General features: G+C 43.9%; 1 protein-coding gene across 2 annotated transcripts in view; it reads right to left on the reverse strand.

Moving 5' to 3' along the window:
• The window catches only part of FRMD6 (FERM domain containing 6), a 78,755-nt gene extending 66,524 nt beyond the window's left edge, over positions 1–12,231 (reverse strand). For both annotated transcript variants that reach the window (XM_068545514.1, XM_068545511.1), the window contains exon 1: positions 12,125–12,231. The gene's annotated coding sequence lies outside the window, so the exon portion shown is untranslated. The remainder of the gene's footprint in view (positions 1–12,124) is intronic.
• Between the last annotated feature and the right edge of the window lie 869 nt (positions 12,232–13,100).

Genomic DNA, 13,100 nt, shown 5'->3' on the forward strand with positions numbered 1-13,100 from the left:
CTACAGGGACAGTTAACATCGGAGTGAAGCCTGCAGGATGAAAAATGTCAACAGACACTTGGTCTCAATGTTGGAAGCAAGAGGATCTCTGTTGGGGACAACGGGGGATTGCAGAGCACACACCCGTATAAAAAGGGAAGCTGCTATGTTGCTCCAACAGATCATTGCCATGCCTTCTAGTTTTTTAAGAAAATTCAATTTTTTTAAATTTAAAGTTTCTCAATTTTTAAATGCTGGAAAATAGATGTTTTCAACACTGTGTTAAAACCAAAACATGTCTGTAGCCAATCTTGCTGGTGCGCCACAGGCTTGCAACTCTGGTTTGGCATGTCGAACTCCACGCTAAGAGATCTGGAGTTCATCCTGTAGTCAATGACTTAAGAGACTTAGCATTTATTTCATAATTTGCTTAGTTTTATACCTCTGCACGCTCCAGTATTTAACCATGTAAAACACTCAGCACTGCCAAATTATTTCACATTGGCCTTGTGTTAAGTATTTCACTGTTACAGGCCAATTTCATTCATTTAATTAACTGTAGAGTGACTTATAAGTTTCAGCTGGAACAACATTCAAAATGATACTAATAAAACAGTGTTGACAGAGCAGTACCTCAGAGAATGCTGACATTATATGTGTATACCACAACCCACTAGAAACACACATATAATCACTGGAGCTCCACTTCTCAAAAAACATGTGCCATAATCCACTACAAATGAAAAGTCCTTACCCTTTCCAGCATCTTCCCATAATCAGCAGCTTTCTAAAGGCTATTACTATACAGTACTTTCATTACCAAGCAGCACTCAAATATATGTAACAATGTTTTAATTCTACCAATCACTATAAGCTTTTAACTACCCAAAAACAATATTTAAGCATTAAAGGCCTATGTTTTAGCATTTTAATAAGCTTAGAGAAAGAAAAGATAATTAGTATCAGAGACCTGTTGATTCTTTCTGATGATAGTATTACAGAAAGTTAGAATTATAATTCAAAGGTAATTCCCAGACGAGAAAATTCTTAGTGCATAATTATGATATAAAATACAGAACTATGAAAATTGCTCAATCACATGCCTTGAAATAATATTCACAATGAAAGTTATCAAAGCATAAAAGAAATATTAAACAAGCAAAGTTTCTATTCCTCAATTTGCTCTGGCCCCTGGGAACCCCTAACCTGAGCCATCCGCTCCAGGAATGAAGGTTTTCAGGCTGGTGGAGTACCATGACGTATAGACTGGTCAGCTCAAACCTATCAGTGTTGCTGAAAAAGAAGCCAACTCAAAACACATGTCTCACTGGGGCTCTGTTTTATCCTTTTCATATGAAATGATTAATGGGTTGAATTAAAGAACATGTCGTCACTAGAAACAAAACAAAACGATCCTACCATACACTCTACTAGTGGGAAACTCAAAGGCTCCCCATGCCTGTCAGAACCCATTGAAGACCCTCATGGCCCCCAGCATTCTGAAGTCCCACGCCGCATTTTATCAGACATATTAAAATGTACTCACAAACAATATTGAATATTTATAGTATAAGAAACTGAACTGAAAATAAGAATCATCTTTCAGAAACCTTTCATTCTTGACCCCACTCCAGCCAGGTTTTTGTCCCCACCCTGCCACTAATACAGCTCTTGTCAAGGTCACCAGTGACCTCAAGGTTGTTAAATCCAATGAGCAACTCTCGGTCTTCAAGCTACTTGACTTGACACGACACCACTGAATCACTCTCTCCTCCCTGAGATGCTTTCCTTACTGGATTTCAGGTATATGCTTTTAATTTCCCTCCTGTCCTTCTGACTGCTCCTTCTCAGTCTTCTCTACTGGTTCCTCCTTATCAACTCACTCTCTAAAGCCTCAAGTGCCTCAGGCTCAGCCCAAGCCCCTCATCACAGAAAAAGTAACTCATAGTTCCTTCTTCCCATGGTGTGGGTCAGTAGAATTAATATCTACTAATAATAACACTGTTACTTAGGGAATGGAAACAATTGGGTCCACTATGTCAGAAATATGTGCATAATTCCTTTGGCTTAAGATACATTCTTATGAGACTTCTCTTTTCCACAAACTATAAATATGGATATGACCCAAGGCTTGGTCCATGGACTGCTTTCCCTGTCTACATACATTCCCTATATGATTTCATCCAAAGCCTGCTGGCGACTTCCAAATTTCTATCTCTAGCCTGGACATCTTCCATAAACTCCAGATTCCTAAATCCAACAAGCTGCTCAACTTCTCCACTTGGAAGTTGAATATAACATGTCCAAAATGGCTCTCGGTTATCCTTCCCAAACCGGCTCCTCCATCAGATCCCCATCCCAGTTCATGGCAACTCCATAATTATGCAAAAAGCCTTGGTGTTATCCTTCCTCCGATCGCTATTTCTCATATCCCTCAAACCAGGAAATCTTATTGGTTCGACCTATAAAATAAATCTTGGTCATTTCTCGCCACCTCCTCCACTGCTACTGGCATCTCTCAACTGAATTATTGCCAACAGCGGCTAACTTGTATCCCTGCTTCCTGGGACCACCCCACTCCATTTTTCAATCTCAACACAGCCGCCAGTGATTCTATTAAAATGCAAGTCAAATCACCTTACTCTTCTGCTCAAAACTCTCCAGTGACTCCCCATTTCACTCAGAGTAAAAGCCAAAGTTCTTAAAATGGTCCACCAGGCAGACACTATGTGATAAGCTCCCCAAACCTCTATAACTTCATCTACTGCTACTTTGTGGCCTTCTCACTGGTCCTGGAACAGACCAGGCACTTCTGCCCAAGGCCTTCGCTGGTCGCTCTGCTGGAACACTCTTCCCCCAGGTGTCTCTGTATGGCCACCTTCTTCCCTCATGTCATCTTCTCAGTGAGTCCTACCTTGACCATATTATTTGAAATTGCCGAAGGCCCTGCTTCCCTCCTCCAGCGCTCCTAATGTCCCTTACCTTGCTCTGCTTTTTCTTTTTCCAAACACACTACTTTCTAAAATACTATAGCTTTGTTATGTTTAGTGTTTGCCTCCTAATAGGATATAAGCTCCATAAAGGCCGGATTATTCTCTTTATTTTGTTCACTGACGTAGCTATGGAGCCTAGAACAGTGTCTAGCACACAGTAGGCATGTATTATGTTGAATGAATGAATGAATTTAATTAAACATTTAATAGTTTCAATTTCATAATTTTCTTTTAATATTTGAGACTTTTACCAAATCCTGAACATTTCTGTTGCTCCTAGAAAAGGTCCTTTGCACTTGAGGAATACAAAGGTCCCAGCCTGATCTCCTGACCCAACCCAAATCCAGCAGCCCCAGGGAAGCTAGGGCCATCCTACCTTTGGCCATCATTGGTTCTGTTCCTGGAGTCCACTTAGCACTTACTGGGAAATATCTAATACCTCTCCAAACACATATATTTTGTTCCCCCACCAAGACAAGAAACCCTTTGGCAGGACTTGCAGTAAGTATTCAACACAGTCCTGGATACTTCATACAGAAGCAAAACCTGTTTTTTGAGGGACCTGGTGAACATTTTTAAAGTATTAAGTTTATTAAATTTAAGATATTATACAACACATAACAGGGCACAGGGTTATCTGGGGTAGGCCCCCCTTTTAATGAACAGAGCAGAATGACACCATGATTATTCTGGACTATCCTGTGCCTATTTTGACTGGATTTGTAATTATGCTATTTAGATGTAAATGTGTCTTTCTAATGTGCTTAAGTTTGTTTTTCTTAAAAACTCCTTTGAAACTTTCAGACTATTAATTTTCTTTGAATGAATGGTTTAAAAATCTTAAGTTTTGGGCCTAACAGAAAATCGTAAAGGGGTCTGGCCCACGTTTTATAAACTGTGCCAATGGTGGGGCGTGGGGCTGGGAGGAAGAAACAATTGCTTTATCCCAATAATAGTGGCTTTCTTAAAAAGGACTCACATGAAATCTACAGAGTACAAGAGAAAAAGACATGGGACACTGGTACTCTAAGTTTAAAAGTACTTTGTACAACATTATTCATCACAAAGAGAATTTTTTAAATCTGTAAATTTACTTTTTGGCAGCTGGAAAGAAATATTAGCAAGCAGGCAGAAGCTGCGGGAATGAGACTGCTGGAAATAGGAGAATTAGGAAAAATAACTCAATTAGTGATCAGTGGGACATGCCAGCTATTCTTAGTGCAGCAGTATAGATTGCCCAATATCTGTAACTGAGAAATACTATAATTTGTTGCCTACTTAATGTGATCAACACACAAAATAAAATCTTGTGAGCAGGGCTTCCCTGGTGGCGCAGTGGTTGAGAATCTGCCTGCTAATGCAGGGCACACGGGTTCGAGCCCTGGTCTGGGAAGATCCCACATGCCGCGGAGCAGCTGGGCCCGTGAGCCACAATTACTGAGCCTGGGCATCTGGAGCCCGTGCTCCGCAACAAGAGAGGCCGCGATACTGAGAGGCCCGCGCAACGCGATGAAGAGCGGCCCCCGCTCACCGCAACTAGAGGAAGCCCTCGCACAGAAACGAAGACCCAACACAGCCATAAATAAATAAATAAACAAATACTTAAAAATTAAAAATTAAAAAAAAAAAAATCTTGTGAACAACTGCTTGTAAACAAAAGCTTAGGGATTTCCAATGGCTAGAAATCTTTGTATACATCATTTCTTTTTCTGTTAAGTAATAAAAGCCAACGTTTCTTGACTGTTTACTATGTGTCACACCATGGCACTTGCTTTACATGTGCTATTTCACTTAATCAAAACAACCCTGTGAGATAGTTGCTATTATTATCTTCATTTTACAGATGAGGAAAAAGAGATTCAGAGAGTTAAGTAACTTCCCCAAGGTTACACACTAGAAAACAGTGGAGCCTAGATTTGGACCCCAGAGAACTAATCTCAAAAATCTTGTTCTTAACGTTTATATTCTACTGCCTTTCTTCCATTTTGTCTTCAAAACTTATTACTCTTTTCTGTGGTAATTTCAGTGAGCAATTTGTCAGGCCCTATGGTGAGCACTCTTCCCCCAGGTATCTCTTATTTATCTCTTATTTGCTAAGATTATACATGGTAAGTTTTTGCTGTTATAAGCTGTATCTCATTTGAGCAGGATATGTTATTTACTACCCATTTATGAAACTTCAGGTTTTGCTTTTTTTTATTTGTTTGTTTGTTTTACCTTTTTTTCACCTTCCTAATGAGCCTAAGTTGAAATTCTGAGTCTTTTCTTGAACCACGAAAATGTCCTTTTTCTCTTTAGGGAAACATGAAAGAAAATACCTATACCAACAGTCTTCCTTCACAAGCACTTTGTTTTACCTATCAGATTTCTCATAATCCTGTATTTTATTACAATAAGTGCTTCCTGGGAGCACTTATTACAATAATTGCCACAGATTTCAGCATCAGAATTTCACTGTTGTTTTTGGTAGACAGAGACCAGAAACTGGATGTTTCCAGGGATATTTAAGAAAAGATAACTTAAAGGGGGTGGGGGGTGGCAGAATGGAGGAGAAAAGTGTATAGAAAGGGGGTGACATAATGGCAGGAAGAGGCAAAAAATATATATTTATATATATTCTTATCCTTAAGAATAAACTATTCTGAAAGTATTTAGAGAGCAGTCCTTTGAAACTGGAGTCAATCCTAGATTGTTTATGGATGAATAAAACAATGAGCCAGGAGGGACCTCAAGATATCACCTACTTGGCGCTTATAACCCAAAGTCTCACTGGAGAGCCCTAGTAGAGAGGAGAGAAGGAGAAAGGGGTTAAACAGAAATTCCAAGGGCTCTGTACTGAGGGCAGAGGCAGAGCAGGCTTGAGGAAGTATAATTCTGCCTCACTGGGCCACAGCTCCATTTTCTCTGGGCAGGTCTGCTTCCATCTGAACTGACCCACAGGATATCTTTGTGTGGATCAGGAAAGGGCACCCCATGCTCCAGGCCAGTGGACTCACTGCTTGGACAACAGAGTAGTGAGCTGGGTTTCAGCCCTCAGATGGCACTAGTCTAGACTAGACTGGAAGTCAGAAGCAGCTTCTACTCTTGGCACTGTCATTAGCTGTGAGACTCTGAGTCACTCAGTCTTTTGGATCTTCAGTCCCCTCACCTTTAAGAAATGAAGGGGCTAGCTGTCACCTAAGGTCCCTTACCTTTTCCCAATTCTCAAGTGAAATCCGGCAATATCCAGTTGGTATATTCCGAAATGTGTCCCTGAAACACTAGGATTCTGTGGACTGAGTTGACCTTTATTGTTTGTGTGATATTGTATTTTTTTCTCTCACGTTTCTGATGTGTTTTTTTCTTTTAATCTTAAGATTACTCTTCTTTCAATTCCAAACTGCTTGATTTTTCTTGAGCCATCAAAAGGTCAAGCCCCACACATCAGCCCCAAACTACCCAAATGTCTATCAACAGAATGGATAACCAAACTAGGTATATTTATTCACAGAAATAAAAGAAAAAAGAAGTACTGCTACCTGAATCAGTTTGGACATGACACCACGTTGAGTTTAAAAAGACACGAAAAAGAACTTATACTTGATTGCATTCAAATGCAGCCCAAGAGGGGCTTCCCTGGTGGCGCAGTGGTTAAGAATCTTCCTGCCAATGCAGGGGACATGGGTTCGAGCCCTGGTCCGGGAAGATCCCACATGCCGCGGAGCAACCAAGCCCGTGCGCCACAACGACTGACCCTGCGCTCTACAGCCCGCGAGCCAAAACTATTGAAGCTCACGTGCCACAACTACTGAGCCCACACACCTAGAGCCTGTGCTCCGCAACAAGAGAAGCCATCGCGATGAGAAGCCCGCAAACCACAATGAAGAGTAGCCCCCGCTCGCCGCAACTAGAGAAAGCCCGTGTGCAGCAACGAAGACCCAACACAGCCAAAAGTAAATAAGTAAAATAAATAAATTTTTTTAAAAATTAAGAAAAATAAATGAATGCAACCCTAAAACAGGTTAAAACCATCCTACAGCAGTAAAAGTCAGAATAGTGGTCATCCTTGGGGCAGGGATTATGACTGCAAGAAACTTGGAGCTGGGGCGGGGGGCGGGGGGGGGTGTGCCTGGTAAGGTTCTGTTTCTTGATTTGGATGCTGGTTGCCTAGATATGATCACTTTGTGCCGTACACTTCTGATCTGTGCATTTTTCTGGCTGTATGTAATTATTCAGGAACGAGTTCAAAGAAATAAAGCCACAGGGACACCTACTCCCTCCAAACAAAAGCCATCTACTAAAACTGGACAGTGTAAGTACTGCTACCTGTAGGGAGAAAATTAATTACATTTCATTTAATGTGAATCAGACAAAGAACCACCTGAGAAGCTAAGTGAGAAACATCATTAATTTCCTAAAATCTTCATCCAGAATTTCCTTGATTTTTATAATGATTTCCTCCCGCACATGAAACTGTGGCTATAAGGTAGTATAAAATATTGCTTTTCCCTCTATCTTCATATACCAGTAAAACATTTCTGCTCAAAGTTCTATAACATACATGTACAAAGGCAAAGTTATTAGAAAACATCTGAAAATATCCCAGGATAATCTAATTGGAATATGGAGGCTCAAAATAAATACTTTTGATCAGAATTATCCCAATTACCACATTAATGAAATGATTTGGTTAATGACCAAATCTCTACCTAGATTCTTGCTGTATAGATTAAACTCTGCTAGGTAAGGCCACATAGGTGGAGAAAGGCATTCCAGAAAACGCTGTGCTACAGACAACTCCAAGGAAGCTCCAGGAAAAAATGCCTTCTCCTTTGCTCTATGTTTGGTTTATCCGTGAATGTTTCGGCACAACACTTTCCTCCTTACGTTATACCAGCTGTCAGATCAGTGATTTCTTTCCCCTCCCCAATGTTCTAGGATCCCTCTTTGATCAATATGGTATACTGCATGACTGCTCCATTTGATACATATGAAAAGTGATAGTACACAAAGTTGCATCAGAAGTAATTACACCATTAAATCATATAAGATAACTGGAAACACAGATGGCTTGTTTTCACTCAAAACTTTATGATAACTTCAGCCAATATTGCTGTAGAGTCCCTCTGGTCCCACAGCATGGTGGGTGGGCATTAGCAGTTCTCCCAAATGCTGGAGGACTAATTAAATATTTCTCGAATCATTAGAACTTAGACAAAAAATGTTTCCAGCCTTTGAAATGGGAAGTGGAGGTGGGGGATATAAGGGGGAGAGGGGGAGCAGAGGACAGTAATAAGCATCCAGTCCCTGAATGCAATATTTGACACCAAACTAGTGATTCAACACAAATGCAGGCAAGGTTTCCAGGATAAATATCACTCCGCAGCACTATTTCATGTTGTATACAGACCTTATAGGGCACCTTAATTCTAATCCTTTTTTTTCTCAGCTAAAAAGATCTTCTTTAATTTACACTTTTAAATAGAAAGTTTTCCCTACTTCAGCCTTGCTCTCAATACTCATCCTTCTAGGTTTAGATGCTCCTTGCAATTCAATGCCCAGTATTCTACTTCTTCCTTCCTCTCAAATTATCCCTTTAACTTGTTTCTACTTATTTTTATAGGCCCCCAAAGCCTCTTCCTCAGAAGAATGTGCAATTCAAAAAGCCCTCTCAACTACTCCCTATATCAAAGTTTAACTACGGAGACCAACAATACCATTTTTCCTGTTTGGGTTTCAGGAAAGATACATTTTAACTAAAATTTCATCACTCATAAATTCCTTCACTAAATCTTTCCTTTCCCCCCCTCCTACACTGGATTGTTTTATATACAATCATAATGTATTCAAACACCCAAAATGTATAATTATATAATCATACAAAGACTTCCTAAAAATATATAATTTTAAATATATAACACACATACTTTATAACTCTGGTATTGGGAGTACAAGCTAAAAAAATGCTGGAGTCTTCTTATTAGTTGTGTTTGCTGTTTCTTGTTGAGAAAGAACGGTAGAGGCTCATCATACAATTGCTATATCAGAGACCACAAACTGTTAACAACAGGATTCTACTGAAGATTGTAAACACATTTAAAACTTTTTCCTTTAAAAGAAGAAAGTTGGAATTGCATAAGCGAAAACCAAAGCTTCTATGCTTTGCCTATAAGGATACACAATTCTTATAACTGGAGTTTTGTACCTCTTAATTAAAAAAAAAAAAGAAGAAGAAGAATACATGATACTGATTACCTCCAGTTTCCCCATAGGCTTCATCTACCAAACCAGAGCATTTATAAGGTTAGTATTAATGAGTAGTATGAAAAATCCATCTCTCTATAAATGCAGAAAACTTTCTATCCTTCAGAAGACTTGAAAAAATATTAAAATGACTTTATAGAAGGCTGGTGAAATTTAGTTCTGAACTCAGAAAACCACCTAAGGGATAATTTGTGAATGCCATCTGGGATCCAGGCAGCCTCATCAACAAAAGGGAAAACTGGTTGAGATCATCCAAATCTAAAATTCACATACATTTTTACATCTGGACTGAATTAATCTTTTCTTGGTACCGGCTTCCATGTATTAAAATAATTGTTTGCAGGTTTTAGTTTTTTTTTAAAAAACCCACAGACTCAGAAATCAAAATCTGCAACATTCAAGTTGAAAACTACAAAGAATTCCTTTATCAAAAAAGTTACTTGTGAGACAGGACTCATTTACACTAAACTCTGAACTTGACAGCTCAGTCAAAAACAACTCTGTTTGAAACTTTCATTTCAAGCATCTGCAGCAAAAGGCTACATGGTCTATTATGTCATAAGTTCTGAAAGCCAAAAGCTTTGTAAGTGTAGTTAAAAGTGGAAACAAAGTTCAGAAATCAGAAAAGCTCTACAACCCACCCCCCTCCCCCAATTCAACTAGACCAGCTGAATGAGTTTCTCAAGAACTTGTAGCTAAAGATTACCTAGCACATTGACATTTCGCTTTCAAAAGCAGCGGTCTTCATCCTGGCCCATTCAGTTTTCCTGTAGAGCCAGGAGCACCTTAAATCTGCAAGTTCAAATTATGTATTTGAAGCTGGTAGCTTACCCCTGTTGCCCCACCAAAAAGGAGGGGGTAGCAACAGAGAAAGATTTCCTGTCCCTTGAAATGTTTGGGGCCCTGCAAGAATTGATTACTGTGGTCCATCAGTGTCAGATCTCAGGCACTCTTACAAGCAATTCAAAGGGGGGTGGGGGGGAATTAGTTCATATTACAGGCAGTCTGCTTTCTGGAAAAGATATCCTGCAGATAACTTGATACTAGATATCCCCTGGGGGACCCTTCTCATCTAATAATCCCAGAAGTCCATTTTAATATGAAATGTAAATCCAATATGTTTACAAACATACTGAAAGAGCATTCTAATGTCAGCTGTCTCATACTGTGGAGTATTTTCATTTTTAACGTAATACTTTTATTTCTCAAAACCACACCCAAGGAAAAATGATTAAGTGCCAGAAGTTTTATACGACAAAGGACAACAACACAGGCATCTGTTTTCCTGCCTCTCTCTTCTGGTCTTCTCCCCTCCCCCACTCTCTATCCTGCAGGCAGTTTGCCGGTCTTGGTGCTTGTTAAAATTACCTTCTACAATAGTTTCAGATGCTGTAGATTCTGAAAAACTTCTGATACTTTAACACTGCTGAGTCTAAATTTATGCCCTGCTCTAAGAAGAGAAATCCAAAAGTCAAAAGCCTTTTTAATGACAGATGTATTACGGAAAATTTTCCCCACAAAGTTTTGATGCTGTGAAATATCAACTCCCTGAAATCACAGAAAGGAAATGACTTACATTCTTGCAAAATGAAGCCACTAGCAGTTTTATCCAACAGTATTCTCTAATCCCTAAACTACACCCTGTAGCAACGGGGAGTATTTCGTTCAAGGACTAAATTTAAATAGATGCTTATAAAACCAATAAACAAACATCGTCGGGTCCCAGAGAAGAAGAGACGGAATCCTACATGAGAAATCCAGCAAGAGATACTTTTTCTGCACACTCAAAAAGGCTGGAGAGCACAGGCAAGTTAAAAGCAACCCGAGAACGCTTGCTTAAGTTTTCCTTCCCCGCTGCGGGCAATGCACAACTCCTGAGGGAAATACTGGCAAAACAGATTTTTGCTAAGAAATCCAAACGAAAAGGGTGTCAAGGAGCTAATATTTCTTTGGACACTAGCTACACAACTGCACGGCCTGAAAATCCGCCAACTTTCATTTCAACTTTAAAATGGGCTTATTTTGACAGCTTTCCATTTTTTCCTGCCTTCAAGAAAACGCCCTCACCATTAGGTTATGCTGTCCCGGGACTGGAGGTGCTGCTATAATCCCTGTGGACCTCACCCGGTGGCTCCCAGCTGTCCATCCCTGACAGGTCCTGGCCCTCCCCGATCAGCAGCTGGGGGTCTCCTCTGCCCCGGGCCGGGCCTGCGCTCCGCCAGCTCCACCAGGAACCCAAATTCTGCAGGCCGCGCCCCCCACTCGCATCCCACCAAGGCCCCCTTCCGGCGTCGCCGAGCCCGAGCTCAGCCTCCGGCTCCCCCGACTAGGGGGCGATGGGGCAGACCTCGCGCCTCAGGTCTCCTCCCGCAGTCGGGCTGCCCGGGCCGACGCGCGCACAACAGGCGGCACCCAGGAATTCGGGGTTCAGGGGCTGGCCCCGCCACCGGGTCACAGCGACGGGGCGCGAAGGGCAGGCGCCCCAAGCCCAGGGCGCCGGCGACCACCGGGAAGCCGAGCACGGGCACCGAGCCCGGGGGCGCAGCCCACAGCCCCGGCCGGCCTCCCGCCCTCGCCGCAGACGCGGCCCCGGAGCTCCTCGCCTCCCCCGCCGCCCGGCTCGGCTGCCCCGGGGCCCCGTCCTCCCTTCCCGGCGTGGGCGAGCTCCGACTCGCGGAAAAGCGACCTTCCAGCCCGGTGCCCGACGCCCAGAGCCGAGGCAGCGACGAGAAGGCGAAGAAAGACGCAGAGAAGGGGACACCGCCTGGGCTGGGGCTCGCGACTTCCAGAAGCCCTCCCGAAGTCCCGTCCAGCCACCGCCACCCGGCCGGCAAGGGGCACAGTGAGCGGCCGGGGCGCGGTGGCTGGGCTGGGGGGGGCGTCCTGGGGAGCCGGGTTCCTGGTCTTACCTCGGAGATAGCTCGCAGCACCAGGCGTCGGACTCCCGTCAGCTCTCAGTGCCTTCCTGCAGCCGCCACGCCTGCCCCACTGCTCTCAGCCCCTTGGCCTGAGCAGCCGGACGAGTGCTCCGCGTCCGCCCCGCCCCTCGCCCACGCCTCCCGCCCCGCCCCCCGAGGCTCCGCCCCCCGTCGGCCCAGAGGTGGCGGGGGCGGTGGCAGAGCCGCGGGAGCGGAGCTTGCAGCCGCACGTGGAGCGCCTGCAGGCCCCGCCCCGGGCCCAACCAAGCGTCCTGCGGAGGGGTGCCGCGAGTCGGGGGCGGGAGGAAGCCGAGGGCGCCACGCCTCCGGGGTCGGAGAGGGAGGCGAGCCGCAGACGGATGCTGTGTTAGGACCGCGGCGATCTAGGCCTTTCCCCGCGAGACGGAGACGGAGGCGCGAGGGGACACTGTCAGCTACCCGCCTTCTGGCCTAATGGCCCCTTCCGACGCGCGGACCCCCGCTCCCGGGGATCGCTCCCTCCGGAGCCCGGTTGAGCTGGCCGGGGGCGGCAATTTGGCCTGATCTTCGTCTTATTAATTCGGAGCGACTGTGGGGAGGCCACTGAGAGAGGAGGCGGTCCCAGCGGAGGAGGCTTCGTGATTCCTTGCTCCCTCCCGTCCTCCTGTCTCGCACCCACCTGCCCACCCACTACTCAGGACGCCGCTCTTTCGCGGGTTTTATGCTGGATGGAGGGGGCGCCGCCGAGGAAGCCAAGCCTCCCCCGCTAACTCTGCCTCTCCAGGTCTTCAGGTAGACAAGGCCTCTCTATCCGCTGTGGTTTTAGTGCCAGTGACCTCTCAGAAATTATACCTGTCCGCTCTTGATGGTAGCCGAGGGTCGGCGCGTGATGCGAAGGGCCAGTGGAAGATATTTTTTATGGCACTAAGACTCAGGACAGGAGATGGAGATTTCTTTGCCACTTTTAGTTGTTGGGTCTAGGGAAGGG

This window comes from Eschrichtius robustus, chromosome 1 (genome assembly GCF_028021215.1).
Source record: "Eschrichtius robustus isolate mEscRob2 chromosome 1, mEscRob2.pri, whole genome shotgun sequence".
Taxonomy (NCBI): domain Eukaryota; kingdom Metazoa; phylum Chordata; class Mammalia; order Artiodactyla; family Eschrichtiidae; genus Eschrichtius; species Eschrichtius robustus.